Source organism: Urocitellus parryii, chromosome 3 (genome assembly GCF_045843805.1).
Source record: "Urocitellus parryii isolate mUroPar1 chromosome 3, mUroPar1.hap1, whole genome shotgun sequence".
Taxonomy (NCBI): Eukaryota; Metazoa; Chordata; class Mammalia; order Rodentia; family Sciuridae; genus Urocitellus; species Urocitellus parryii.
This window is the reverse complement of record NC_135533.1, coordinates 6498011-6513053: the sequence shown is the minus strand read 5'-3', so window position 1 is coordinate 6513053 and position 15043 is coordinate 6498011. Positions and strand designations below refer to the sequence as shown.

The 15043-nt window shown below is 41.2% G+C and overlaps 2 non-coding genes across 2 annotated transcripts; both read right to left on the bottom strand.

The window, feature by feature from the left end:
- Positions 1-10790: 10790 nt before the first annotated feature.
- On the bottom strand, positions 10791-10862 carry Trnac-gca (transfer RNA cysteine (anticodon GCA)). The gene has a single exon. It is a non-coding gene; the product is annotated as a tRNA-Cys (tRNA).
- Positions 10863-12200: 1338 nt separating this feature from the next.
- Trnac-gca (transfer RNA cysteine (anticodon GCA)) lies at positions 12201-12272 on the bottom strand. Its single transcript has one exon. It is a non-coding gene; the product is annotated as a tRNA-Cys (tRNA).
- Between the last annotated feature and the right edge of the window lie 2771 nt (positions 12273-15043).

The following is a 15043-nucleotide window of genomic DNA, read 5'->3' as shown; positions in this document are numbered from 1 at the left end:
ACTAGAAGAGCCAGACCATAGAGCGGGCTACTCAGCAGACCCTCTAGAGGTGAGGGTGGGGCCTGGATGGACAGGAGCAAACATTCTTGATTCCTTCCTGACAACCCCTAACCCAACCCTCTGAGAAGGGGATAGAGGGGTCACGTGTGCCTCTAGCAGATCCATGTGGGATTCTGACTCTCTGACAGTTTGAAGGTACTCATTTAATCTGTTCCTGTTAGTTCACTCTTCATCACTGACCAAAATACCTGACAAGAATACCTTATAGGAAGATAAGGCTCCCAGTTTCAGAGGTGCAATCTGTAATCATAAGACTGAAGTCTTCTTGGCCTTAGTGGAGTCAGAACATCATGGGGAAGTTGGTGGTGCAGGAAAGATGCTGGCTTCTGGCAGCCAGAAAGCAGAGACAGCAAGTGAGGCACCAGGGACAAAATGCAAACCCCAGGGCATGTCCGAAATCACCACAACCTTTGCTACTCCACAATGCCTAGAGTTACTAGTCTGTTCATTCAAATAATTAATCCATCAAATGGATTAATCCACTGATTGTGTTACACCACTCAGAATCAAATAATTTAATGTTTGGACATTTTCTGGAGATTTGGGGGGGACACCTGAAACCAAACCCTGTTAGTGCTCTAAGATACTGTAAATGTGAAAAACTGACAGTAATTAATCATCCCTCCACCAACAAAACACACCTGATTGGAGGCTGAGTCACAGTGGAACCCATATTGATGATGAAGGCTTCTGTTCACCAAATGCTCTGAGCAGGGGATGAACTGCCCCTCTGCTTTCCTCTTCCTCCCCTCTCTCTCTATTTTCCCAGTCCTTCAAGGTTCTCACAGAAGGAGCCTGTAGAGAGGATCCATTCCAGTGAAAGGTAAAGAAGTGGGAGTCCAAAGATCCAAAGTCCCCAGAGCATGATCAGGACAGCAGCTGCAAACCTGTGGTCCCTATGAACAGAGGGGTCAGCAGGTGACAGCATCTTGAACCAGCGCTGCCTACTATCAGGCATTTGCTTTGCCCTGATTTATCTCCTTGTCCCTATCCAGACCTCCCTGGTTAACACTGGATCCCAGAATCTCATATCTCTTCATTCAAGTGAACTAGAGGGAGGTGACTGACCTCAAACAGACAGACCTCATTCTCACCCTGAGCTGGCCCTCTCCTTCCCCAGAGACCTGTCCCAGCACTTCTAGAAGTCTTCCTTCCCAGCACCCTGCAGCCTCCTCCTGCTCCTCAGCACCTGTGGGGGGAAACAGTTTGCAGAATCTCTGTTCAGACCTGGAACCTTGCTGTTTCCTTCTCTCCTGAGTTTTTCTTCACTATTCCCCTCCATTAGGACACCCCAGTTCCTCACAACCCCCTGCATATTGCTGCCCTTAAGGGTTCATCTTGCATCTCCACTCTCTGCTCTCTTCTCCTGCATGTTGCAGTCCTAGATGGAAGGGAGACATCTTTCCAGAGAGTTCAGGATCCCAGATTGGCCCCACACCACCAGCTCAGCAGTTGAAAAAGCACTACTGGGCATAGCACGTGACTACCCAAGTACCCAAAGTTCAGGGTCCATCTCTAATGCAAGATCTAAAAACTTCTTAGAAAAGGGTCAGGTATGGGAATAAGCAAGGAACTGGGCCAAGAGACTCATGTGCCACAGTCTGCGTTCTGGATCAGGGTCACATGCAAACCATACTCACCTCTACCCAAGGTTCCAGGGACTCATCCAATCTATCTGAGTTTTCCAAATATGCTCAAGATCCATACTGTTTCCCAAAGCCACAGTCTGTCTTTCCAACCATATATTTGATTTGTGCAATTTAATTGTACATAATGGTAGCATTGGATGTTAAATATTCATACATGCACAAAATATAACAATATAATTTGACCAATATCTTTCTCCAGTATTTCCCCGTTCCATCCTCCTCTTCCTCCCCTGGTAGCTTTCCTGTACTCTACTGATCATCCTTCAATTGTCTTGACATCCCCCCGTCTTTCTTTTCCTTTTCCCTCTGTATCTATCACATATGAGAGAAAATACATAATTTGTGATGCAGAGTTTGGTGCATTTTGATTAACAAATGAGACTTGACCATTTGCAAGCTCTGAGGTTTGTTTTTGATTTCTTCTCTATGTAGTATTTTATCAAATATTTTCCATAGTGCCAACTTAGTGGTTATGAATTCTTATAGTTTTTGCTTATCTTGGAATGTTTTAATTTCCTCTTGATTCTAAAGGATAGCTTTGTTGGCTCTAGCAATCTTGGTGGACAGTTATTTTCTTTCAGTGTTTATAACACATCATTCCAAACCCTCCTGAGTTTTATGGTTGGTACCAAGAAATCAGAAATAATTTCGATGGGCTTATCTCTAAGTGTAACCTGACATTTTTCTCTTGAGGATTTAAACATTCTGTCATTGTTCTGCATGTTAGTCCTATTTATTATCATTTGTCATGCAGAGATTAATTTCTGATCTTGTCGATTTGAGTTTCTCAATGCCTCCTGTACCTGAACGTCCATATCAGTCTCATGTATTGGTTATAGCTATTTACTTCCTTTGTTTAATATGGTCTGAATGTTCAAGGCTGTCCACTTTGTCTTCCAGTCCTGAGATTGTACTCAGAAGTCTCTACAGAGACTTCCAAATAAAAACTTTATTAGATTTGTTGTCTTTCATTTCCAAGATCTGTTTGGTTTTTCAAAACCAAACTGTAAAAAAAAAAAAAAAAAAAAAAAAAAAAAAACAAACTGTACTGAATTTCTAATTCATTTAGTGGACTTTTTTGTGTTCTCTTGGAATTCATTTATCATTTTTAACATTCTTTTGAATTTTGTATCTCATATTTCACCCACTTCCATAGAATCAGTCGTTGGTGAATTATAAACATTTGGAGGAAACATGATACCTTTTTACCTTTTAAAAAAATGTATTTGTGACAACTAGAGAAAATCAAAATTGTGTTCTGTATGTGTACTATGAATGAAATGCATTCTGCTGTCATGTGTAACCTTTTTACTTTTTAAATTTCATATTTCATGTTTCTGAGTTAGGTTTCATGCATATGTTGAGATGGATTTCTTCCTCTATTATGTGTGGGGCTTTTTTTATGGCCAGCTTTTTTTGCCCTAGTATTGTAGGATATCAGGCTGATGTGAATTTTTCAATGTATTCCATGTGGGTTTGTAGTATAGTTTCCTTGCTAGTTCTTTGGTGATGATTATATATTTTGATAGAATGCATATGTGTCAGAGCTTGAGAATTACACTTTGTACATTTCCAAAGAATGATTTTGTACTTACAGATATGACAATTTGAGTTTTATAAAGCAGTACCTGGTACTATGTCTCCCACCTTAAACCAGGCACCTGTTTTAAATTTTCCAGTCCTGGACTTCCACCACATTGGGGCCCATCAAACTCAAGATTTCTCATCAACCCTCTGCTTTTTTTACCTATCATTAATTCTTCTCAAGCTTCCATCCCAACCCACAGATGGCAATTCTACATCCAAGCAACATGACACCAGGATGGCACCACCCACTCTCAGGTGATGGGTCAAGTTGATTGCCCTTCCACTGGCTGCCATCAGGCAGTCACCCTTAACATTTCTGGATTCAAGAAAGCCACTTCTGATATTTCTTTGAGTCCCTATGACAGGACTAATGGCTAATACCAAGGATCTCCTCCATCAGGAATGGTTTGATGTCATTGACAACTTATGGCTTCAAGGAACCTTTATGGACATTACCCCTTCCAAGATAACTGTCTGTAGCCACTGGATGTTATCTCTAGCTACCCTGGTATTCCCAAGCCTGTCCCCCAAACATTCCCCCGCTCTCCCAGGCAGGCCCCACACCGACCCCTTCTCAGCAGGAAGTAGTCAGATGGAATTACACCGTCCCCACGCCACTTAGAAAAACAAAAAGGGAGGAATGTTAGTTGCTGAACAAATGTTAGCTGCAAGGTGGGCTGAATGCTCGACCCTCACCCGTCTGGTTCCTTATCTCTTGTTTGCCTCAGATGTGAACACTCAACCCCAATAAAGGCTGAACACTCGACCCCCACCTGTTGGTGCAATGGAAATCCACATCTAGCCCTTGCCCAGTCTGATTGAAGGAAGAAGATGACACCCTTAGCAAATACTGTGTGATACAATCATTGTAGGCCAACACAGCAGGCTGCAGACCCAAAGACCTTATTAGATTTTTGACTATAAAAACTCTCCCCTCTCCCCTCTTTCTTTCTTTCTTTCTTCTCTCTTTCCTCTCTTACTATCTCTCCCTCTCTTTCTAGTTTTTTTTCTCTTTCACTCTCTCTCCCTCTTTTTCTCTCTTTCTTCTCTCTTTCCCTGGTCTCTCTCGCTTTCTCTCTTTCTCACTTCCTTCTCTGTTAATCAGACACTGCTGCAAGAAAGATCTTTTGGTCACTCTGAGTGTCATGGTCACTTTCCTTTCAATGCCAACTTTACAGAGCAACTAAGGAAGACCTTCAGAAAAACACACAGATCACTGACCACAGGAGTCCTCCTTCTGCCAGGTAATGACGGCACCAGAGACAACTGACACAAAATTTAGAAGGGTGATGCTGGGGTGAATGGCAGGGAGAACACTGACCAGAGAAAATACCAGTGTAGGTTTGCCAATAAAAAATCTATAAATATATCAGTAGGTGACACCTGGAATTGCACAGGGACCTGTTGTGCAGTCAAATGCTCTATCCCTGACCTGTGACCCCTTGACTGACTGGGCTTCCCTTAGCATGTGTCACCTGTTCCCACACCCAAGGACTCCATGGTGCACTGTGAATGCTATTCCTTACTCCCTGATGGAAACTGCACGTGCACCACCGCCTGACAAAAGACCCTGCTTCAGGCCAAGAGGTCACCTTCCAGTCCCCAGAGGACTCTTGCTTGTCTGCAGGCTCTTTCCTACCCAGTCTGATTGTATGCACATTCTCAATTCCCTCAGTAAATGGAATTCTTCCCTCTCTTTTCACTCAGAAGTTGAGAAATATGAGAGGGAGGGAGGCTGGGTCCTGGCCACTTCTACAACATATCAGCCACTTCTGCAACAAGTACGTAAACAAATTTATCCAATGAGACAAATCTAGATTCTTTTTTCTTTCTTTTGTGGTCCAAGGGATTGAACCCAGGCCTTGTGCATGCAAGGCAAGCATCTTACCAACTGAAATATATCCCTAGCCCAAGACAAATCAAAGTCTTAATGATATACATTGATTCCAAGTAACCCTCTGTATCAGATCTCACAGATCTCTGTATGAGAGAAGAGATCTGTGACTTAAAAGATAATATTTTTGTTCATTGCAAATCCCATACACAATGCAAATACAAAACCAAACTTTCTTCAATAAAAATTCCAACATGAAGATTGGAAAAACTAGAAGTACAGCAACAACAGAGAAATTCAAATTACTGGGAAAAGGGGCTATGTCATATTTTATTATCTGATGTTACAGCTGGAACACCCTTCTAGATACCAATTTCGAAATTTTCCTGCATATTACCATGATAATACATAAATAACCACTTCAAAACTCAGTGGTGCCACCAATAGTCACCCATGATTAGGGAAGGTTCCCTGATTAGGCCCTGATTCTGTTACCTGGGACTGCCTCCAGTTCAGACCTTCTGCATAAGAACTTGTTTGGCTCCTCTTTCAGAACCCCCCACCCCTTTCCATTATTCTCCTTTGTAGTTTATGATGAAGTCAGTTGCAAATATGTGCCTTGGTGAATGAGCAGTCTTCTCAGCTTGCTTCCCATATGTGGAATATTAGAGGCCAAGAGATCTTTTTACTTAACACACAGTCTCAGTGTCTTTTAGTAAAGGTCGCTAATGCTTTGTCTATACAGCTCTCAAAAAAAAAAAAAAAAAACACTCATGAGTGTATTTTGACATTAGGCATACATGAAGTATAAATTATTCTAATTAGGATCCCATTTTTGTTGTTTTACATGATGAGGATTCTTACATGAAAAATTCTGGTGGATTCTTATATGAACATAGGAAAGTTATGTTAGATTCATTCTACTGTCTTTCCTATTTCTATTTCCTCTCCCTTCCCTCCATTCCCCTTTGTATAACCCACTAAACTTCTATTCTCCCTGCCTTGCTGTATGTTAGCTTCTGCATATCAGAGAGAACATTTGACCTGTGGTTTCTTGGGATTGGCTTATTTCACTTAACATGATATCTTCAGATCCATCCATTTACCAGCTGAAGTCATAAAGTCATTCTTTCTTAAAGCTGAGTAATATTCCATTGTGTACATATGTCACGTTTTTTTATTCATTCATCTGTTGAGGGGCACCTAGGTTGGTTGCATAACTTAGTGATTGTGAATTAAGCTACTATAAACATTCATGTGAGTTACTATAAACAGTCACTCTTGTATGCTGATTTTAAGTCCTGTTGGGTAGAAACCAGAGATGGGATTAGCTGGGTCAAGTGGTGATCTCATTCCACGTTTTCTGAGGAGTCTCCATACTGCTTTCCTGAGGTGTTGCATTAATTTGCAGTCCCACCAGCAATGTATGAGTGTACCTATTTCCCACGTCCTCATCAACTGAATTTTTTTGTCACTTGTATTCTTGATAATTGCCCTTCTGACTGAAGTGAGATGAAATCTCAGTGTAGTTTTAATTTGCATTTCTCTAATTGCTAGAAATGTTGAACATTTTTTCATATATTTTTCGCTATTTGTATTTCTTGTTCTGTGAAATGCTTGTTCAGTTCCTTTGCACATTTATTGATTGGTTTAATGGATTATTTGGTGTTAAGTTTCTTGAGTTTTTATATATCCTGGAGATTAATGCTCTACCTGAGGTGTAGGTGGCAAAGATTTTCCCCATCCTGTAGCTCTCTCTTCAAGTTCTTGATTGTTTGCTTTCCTATGATGAAGCTTTTTAGTTTGATACCATCCCATTTATTGATTTGTGATTTTACTTCTTGTGCTTTAGGACTCTTGTTTAGGAAGTTGGTTTCTAAGCTGACATGATGGAGAGTTGGGCCTACTTTTTCTTCTAGTAGGTACAGGATCTCTGTTCTAATGCCTAGGTCCTTGATCCACTTTGAGTTAAGTTTTGTGCAGGGTGAGAGAGGGGGGTTTCATTTCATTCTGCTACATATGGATTTCCAGTTGTCCCAGCACCATTTATTGAAGAGGCTATCTTTTCTCCAATGTAGTTTTATGGCTCTTTTGTCTAGTATGTGCTAACTGTATTTACGTGGTTTGTCTCTGTGTCTTTTATTCTGTACCATTGGTCTTCATGTCTATGTTGGTGCCAAAACCATGCCATTTTTGTTACTACAGCTCTGTAGTATAATTTCAGGTTCCTTTCAGGCAGTATGAAATGCCCCTCTTTGTCCCTTCTGATTCACTTTGCCTTGAAGACCACTTTGTCTGATAGGAGGATAGATACCCCTACTTGTTTACAAGATCCAGATGAATGATATGTCTTTTCCCATCCTTCTATCTTCAGTCTGTGGATGCCTTTGCCTTTGAGGTGAGTCTCTGGTAGGCAGCATATTGTTGGCTCCTGTTCTGTAATCTAGTCTGCAAATCTATGTCTTTAGATTGATGAGTTTAGGCCATTTTCATTTAGTGCTATTATTGAGAAATGATTGTTATTTCCATCATTTCTGATTTTCTATTTGAACTGATTTCTCCTGTGATTGACTCTTCTTCTATGGCAGTTTCTTCTCTTTGCTGGTTTCACTTTTATTTCTCATGTCTTCTTTATGAAATATTTTATAGAGTATGTTTTGTAGTGCAGGTTTTCTAGTTGTGAATTTTTTTAACTTTTCTTTGTCATGGAAGGTTTTAATTTCATTGTCAGTCTTGAAGCTTAATTTTGCTGGGTATAGTATTCTTGGTTGGAATCCATTTTCTTAAGAAAATGGTATATACTATTCCAAGACCTCCTAGCTTTGAGGGTCTGGTTTGAGAAATCAGCTGAGATCCAGTTTGTTTTTCCTCTAAATGTGACCTGTCAGGTTTTTTTGAGCAGCCTTTAAATATCTCTCCTTATTCTGTATGTTAGGCATTTTCATAATAATGTGGCTTGGTGTGGGTCTTTGTAATTTTGTGTATTTGGGGTCCTGTATTTGATTTTTCCATTTCATTCTTTAGGTTTGGAAAGCTTTCTGATATTATTTCATTGAAAAGACTGTGTATTACTTTGGTTTGTATCTCCTGCCCTGCCCTTAAGAACTCTCATCTGGGCATTGTGTCTCTCCCAACCTGTCCTGTGAGCCACCAGACTCATGGGGAAGGGGAGCAGGTTGGGTTTTTGATGACCTCTATTGTCCTGTGTAAACCCTTATCTGTGTTTGATTTTCGCCTGGTCACTTAGGCACTCTCTGTGTCATGCAGTGTGCATTTGCCAGGCCTGCATTTTGAGCCCATATGTGGTTTGCCAGGAGTTGGATCCCCTGGCTGCCAGCCCCACACCAGGACTACAGAATGATTCCTTTGTCCTCCTCAAGCATAAAGGGAGAGATGCAGCTTCTTTCCTGCACAAGGACATTGTGCAGCACACTGTTTTGACTTCGATCTAGGATCTAGGATCCACATGCCACAAACCTCCTAAAAATGTGTGTTCCTTTAATTTCCTTATTCCTCCACTTTGCCTGTGGGTGGACTGTTGTTATTGGCACTGCTGGCAGCAGTTGGAAGCAATGAGGCTGGGATTTCTTATTTATTTATTTTGTAATATCCAACCTCCTGAGTCCCTGATCTGCTTTGAATGTCCAGTATTAATTCCCAGTACAGTCTCTTTATTCAACCTACCATGCTGAGAAGATTCCTATCTACTTTCTTCCTTTCATACTATGGTGCAGCCAGAAAAGCAACTTCATCTCTTCCACCATCTTGAAACCTCCCTCATGGTGACATAACCATACATGCATGGAATATATGTGATTATTTCAAAAGGTGATGGGCACTTTGTACAGGTATGGTGGGATGTGTTGTAATTGATATGTCTTTTCTGGAAGGTTACTTGCAAGCAGAGACTTTAAAGTGTGCATTTGGTTTATCTTGTGCAAGTGTGCAAAGCTGTATGCACATGGTGAGCCATTGCAGTAGTTGTTTCTAAGAATGAGAAAATGAACCAACAGTACCTACTCAGTGTGGATGCTCAGAACTCCACATGGACTGTCTGCATCAACAGTATTTCTGTGGGCTATTAAGATGCCTGGAATGGGATGATCAAGGGCAATATTTAGCCTTTTCCATTCTCTAAGAAACTTTTATTCTCAAATCTAATTAGGAGACACATTTTAGCTATGGCATCTCTCATGGGCCCATAAAGATATGCAACTAAAATGGTTCTCAATGATAATTCTCCAACAAATATGCCTATCTGCTTTTGGGTTCTTCTTGAATTGAAGGGGTTGTCATCCAACCATTTTGTATGAGGCAGGGGTGTGCACATGTCACACACAGTATACTTCATTTTTCCCATCTAGATTTAGTTTTCAAGCATAACCTGACATCTCACTTCCATAAGTTTTTGAAATATTTTGACTTTCAGTTTGAACTAACAAGTTGAGACAACCATAAAACTAATTTCTGCTTCTCAGGTAGGACACTGAACCCAGAATCAAAACAATAAGAAACTCAGGGGAGTTTAACATTACTTTCTTCTCTCCTTGGTCCATGGCTGTCATGAATTTATTTCTATATACATTCCTCTGATTTTCTGCTATGAATAAGCATAGTCTGGTGATTATTTTGGCATTGAAACCTCCACCTGCAAGGTGTGACTCTGGAGTTAGCAACCTGGAATTTTCTCAAGTTCTTGATTAAAAGCAAGAGGCAATATGGCTGAGATAAGAGGAGAAGCAAAGGAGGAATAGGATCAGCTCAGAGGGAGAGCAGGAGGGCCTCCAGCTGTCAGGGAGGGTTGGAGCTCTTCTGATTAGGAAACCTGCAGGTTCTACAAATCCTCTGAATTCCCATGACAATTCTTGGGATCTCACTTTCCAGATAAGATCCCTAAGTTGTCACACCAGGGAAGCTGTGGATTAAATTTACATCAAATTTAGCAGTCCTGCAGAATCCAATACTGCCTGGAGTTTTCTGGAAATTCTTTTTTTTTTCCTTTAATTTTTATTGTTGGTTGTTCAAAACATTACATAGTTCTTGACATATCATATTTCACACTTTGATTCAAGTGGGTTCTGGAAATTCTTATGGTTACTAGAAATAAGCAATTTGGGTTCTTTTTTTTCTTTCCCCACAAATGTCAACTCTACCCCTCTTTGGTAAAAAGTTTTTTCTATTATTTTTAATTAGTGCATTAAAGTTGTACATAAGTTGTGTTCATTTTGAGAAAATCAAACATGTATGAAACTTAATTACAATTTCATCTCCCCTTCTTACCCTCCCTTATACTCCTGTCTCCACTCTATTGATCTTTTTTCACTCACTTATTTTTCATTGATGCTTTCTACATACATAAAGGCAAAATTCTCTGTGGTACCATTTATATATACATATAACATGATTTTGTTAATTCATTCACTATATCCTCCTGTTTCCCATCCATTCTCTCTCCCTCTGTTTCCTTCATCTACTTCACTGATCTTCCCTTTATCCTTATAATATTTGATACTTACACACCTTCTTTCCATGTAGGAAAGGAAACATTCCTTGATTTTTCTGAGTCTGGCTTATTTTACTTAACATGATATTCTGTATTTCAGTCCATTTACCAGCAATTTTCATTGAATTCTTCATTGTGTTTGTTGAGGACAAAAAGGAGGGGGCACCTGGATTTGAACCAGGGACCTCTTGATCTGCAGTCAAATGCTCTACCCCTGAGCTATACCCCCTGCTGCTATGCATGTGTAATAAGCACCTCAAACCTGGATGGCCACAACCAGAATTCCTCACCTGGACATGTGCACTTGCTGATGTCAGCCATCCTACACTTCCTTCCCCCTAGGCCACGCCCCTTCCTGTTTACACACCTGTTGTATAACCAGCACCTTCCTCCTCCTTAGAACCTGGCTGAGGGTGGGGCCTAAAAATGGTGGATGTCTGCAGCAGGAACCTCCTTTACACTGAACCAGAGGAGCCAGAGTACAAGAGCTGGCTGCTCAGCAGACCTTTTCTAGGTGAGGGTGGCACTGGGAAATGGCACTTTGATAGACTGTTCAGGTGATTCTAATTCATACTTGGGGTTGGGGTCTAGGATGGGCAAGAGCAAACATTGGTTTCCCCCTGAGACCTCCACCCTCTGGGAAGGGACCTAGGGATCCCGTGTGCTTCTAGCAGCTCCCTGCAGGATCTGAGTCAGAGACAGGTTTGATCTATTGCTTTCATCTGTGCTTGTGTTAGTCAGCTTCTCACTGCTGTGACTCTTTTAGTCAGTTTTTCATCACTGAGACCAAAACACCTGACAAGACAAATTTTAAGGAGGTAATGTTTGTGTGGCGCTCGTGGTTTCAGAGGTTCATTCCATCCCAGCCAGCTCCATTCTGCAGGTCTCCAGGTGAGGCAGAACATCCTGGCAGAGGGTGTGGTGGAGGATAGCAGGTCAGGACATCACTCCAGGAAGCAGAGAAAGATTCCCCTCACCATGGACAAAATACATACCCCACAGGCAAGTCCCCAGTCACCCACCTCCTCTCACCACACACCACCTACTTCAGTTACCAACCAGTTAAACCCTATCAGGGGATCAATGCACTGATAATGTTAAGGTTCGCATAACGAAATCATTTCACCTATACACCTCCTTGTGTTTTCTCACACATTATCTTTTTGGCGACACCTCATATGTAAATCATAATGGTGACCAAAATATCTTAAAAGAACCCGTTTTAAAAAATAAAAGTTGATTTTAGACTCATAAATTCAGAGGGTCAGTCCATGGTTATCTGACTCCTGTATTTTGGGCCACAGATGAGGCTGAGTATCATGGAGAAAGAGTGTGACAAAGGAAATCTGCTCAGTTCATGGCAGGCAGGAAGCAGAGACAGTGATTGAGCCTCCAGGAACTAAATTTAAACCCCAGGGATATCCCAGTGGCTACTTCCTCCAGGTATACCCCAGCTGCCTCCAATTACAACCACTCCAATTAACTATTATGGAAATAGTTAATCCATCAGATGGATTAATGCACAGTTTAGTTCCTTTATAAGGGAAGGCCAAAATCAAGCCTAGGTAGGGGGCACCTGGATTTGAACCAGGGACCTCTTGATCTGCAGTCAAATGCTCTACCCCTGAGCTATACCCCCTGATACTTTTATGGGGCTTTATTATGTCTTTGAGTCCTACAGCCACTACAGACAACCTGACATGTGAGTCACTACTTCAGGATGGGAGCTCTCAGCAGCTGGCAAGCCTGGGTCAGAGGAAACTCACCATCCTGCTGCCTACAACAGACAGCCGCCCCTCCACAACAGTCCTCAGCCTGTGTCTTCCCAGCTTTGGGGCACTGTACAGGTAGCAGTCTGCAGAAGCACTAGATGCTAGAATGACCCTCACAGCCAAATACTGCACCTTCATGGTGGGACCTACCAGAACACACTCCAGTGATACAGGTGTCTGCTCCTGCACACCTCCTCACATTTGGGACTGACCCTCCTCCCAATGCTCAGTTCAGGACACGTTCTACAAAATTAAAATCTACAACAAATGATAACCCTTCCAACTTCTCCTCCAGTTAATATACACAGAGAATGATGCAGACGTGGAAGTAGATTTAGGAATCTGAATATTGAAGAACCAACACCAAGAGAGCTCAAGGAGCAGGACATGCTCTCAGCAGCTTGGCAGGAGCAGGGTGACACAGATGCCTGCAGCTTTGACTCTGAAGTCTGACAGCCTGGGTTTTAGTTTTAGGGGCAGGACACTCTCCCTGTGCCTCATTTTCAACCTGTAAAATGGAGATAATAAGAGTGCACACTTATTGGTTTGTTTGTAGACAAATGGCTTAATCCATGTAGAAAACTTCAAACAGCACCTACTAAGTTCTTCCTACTGTTTGCTGAACACATAGGTTCACAAGGAACCAGCTCCATTCACTGAGTAAAGAGAACCAATAAACAATGGAATTCAACCTGCAAAGTCCCCAAATATGAAACTATTTGAATAAATCAGAGTATCTTTCATAAGAAAGAATTCTAATCTGAATAGAGGAGCAAAGATTACCGAAATGAACATATACATATTATGAATGAATCAAATGAGATGCTCAAGAAGTGAAAATGTAATTGACATGTTTCCTTTTTATTTATTTTATGGAGGTATAGCATATACAATAAAGTACGTGAGTTTTCATGGAGAGGTTGATGGAGGTATACATGCATGCACACGTGTAACCACCAGAATGAAGACTCAGTCTCTAGCACTCAGAGGCTCCTGTGGACTCCCTCCTTATCATTCCCTCCTCCCAAGAACATCAGCATGGATGAGTTGGCCTGCTGTGCAGCTGCATCTACATGGAATCAGACACAAGATACTCTGAGTCTGGCCCCTTTCACCCATCCTCATGTCAATAAGATCCATCCACATTTGTCCACTGTTGCAATCATTTGTTGTTTTCCATTCCTGCTCTGTGTTCCATGGCTGACTGCAGCATGATTTGTCTGTCTGTCCCACTGACGACAGACATTCCATGTGTATCCAGTGTGGGCTCCTGAGGGCAATGCTGCTGGATGTTCCTGCATGTGCATGGACACTCTCTGGGGTCTATATCTAGGAACAGAACTGCTCCATAATAGAGAATTCATGTTTTCAGTATCGACTATGCCAGATGGGGGTCTGACTGGTCACACCAGATTCCACTGCACCAGCAGGGTGAGCGTGGGTGCAGTCACACATCCTCACCCACACACCCACAAGTGGAATCCTCAGTGTCCACCATGGTAATCATGCTGAGATGTATGACCATCTCACTCTGGGTAAAGCAGGAACACATGGTTTGCTCTGGGGAGGAGGAGACAGGTTTTTTCCTTCTCTGAGATTTGACAGACAAGAGTTAAAGATAGAAGAGCATGAGGATGCTGGGATCTCACATCACATGGCCTTGGTCTTCCCAGCTAAGAAGGAAATGAGGTCTCCTAAAGAGAGCAAAGGATCAGGGTGTTGCTCACAACTTGGAACAAAGATAAACTATGAACCTGGCTCTATGGGAAATGGAGGAGAAATGAATTGGAAAGGAAGACAAGATTTCTCACTAACAGAGGGTGCTAGTCAAGGTCACACTGCCACAGATTTGCATGGCACCTTTTGTCTGGCTGTATAGTTTACCTCAGCAAAGACTGGCTACCGCAGAGCAAAGGTGGAAATGGCCACTGGCATTTGCATCCATAGAAGGAGGGTTACTATTCTCATATCAGATAAAGTGGACTTCAAGCCAAAATTAATCAGAAGAAACAAAGAAGTTCATTTCATAATGCTTAAGGGAATCAAAAAACAAGAGATAATGATCATAAATATTTATGCCCCAAAACAATGGAATATCTCTGTACAGCAAACAAACCCTTCTCAACATTAAGAATCAAAGAGATTCTATTGTCCTGTAAACTAAAAAGAAAAAACACTTAAAAATGACCACAATACATAATACTGGGAGACAGTAACACACCTCTCTCATGCCTGGATAGATCATTCAAACACAAACTAAATAAAGTTGCTACAGAACTAAAAACAATAATTTGGACTTAACAGACATTTTTAGAATATTTCATCCATCAATGACTGAATTCGCTTTCTTCTCAGCACCACCCAAGACATTTTCTAAACAGACCATATTTCAGTCACAAAGCAAATCTTAACAAATACAAAAAAAAAAAAAAATCCTTGAATTCTCTCAGGTCATAATGGGATAAAATTAGAAATCAACAATAAGTTAAAAAATAGAAACTACTCTAAGACCTGGTTACTAAATAATACACTTTCAAATGATGAATGTATAACAGAACAAATCAGAGGATAAATTTAAAAATTCTTAGAGGAAAATGAGAATAGTCATACAACATATCAAAACCTTTGACACAGTATG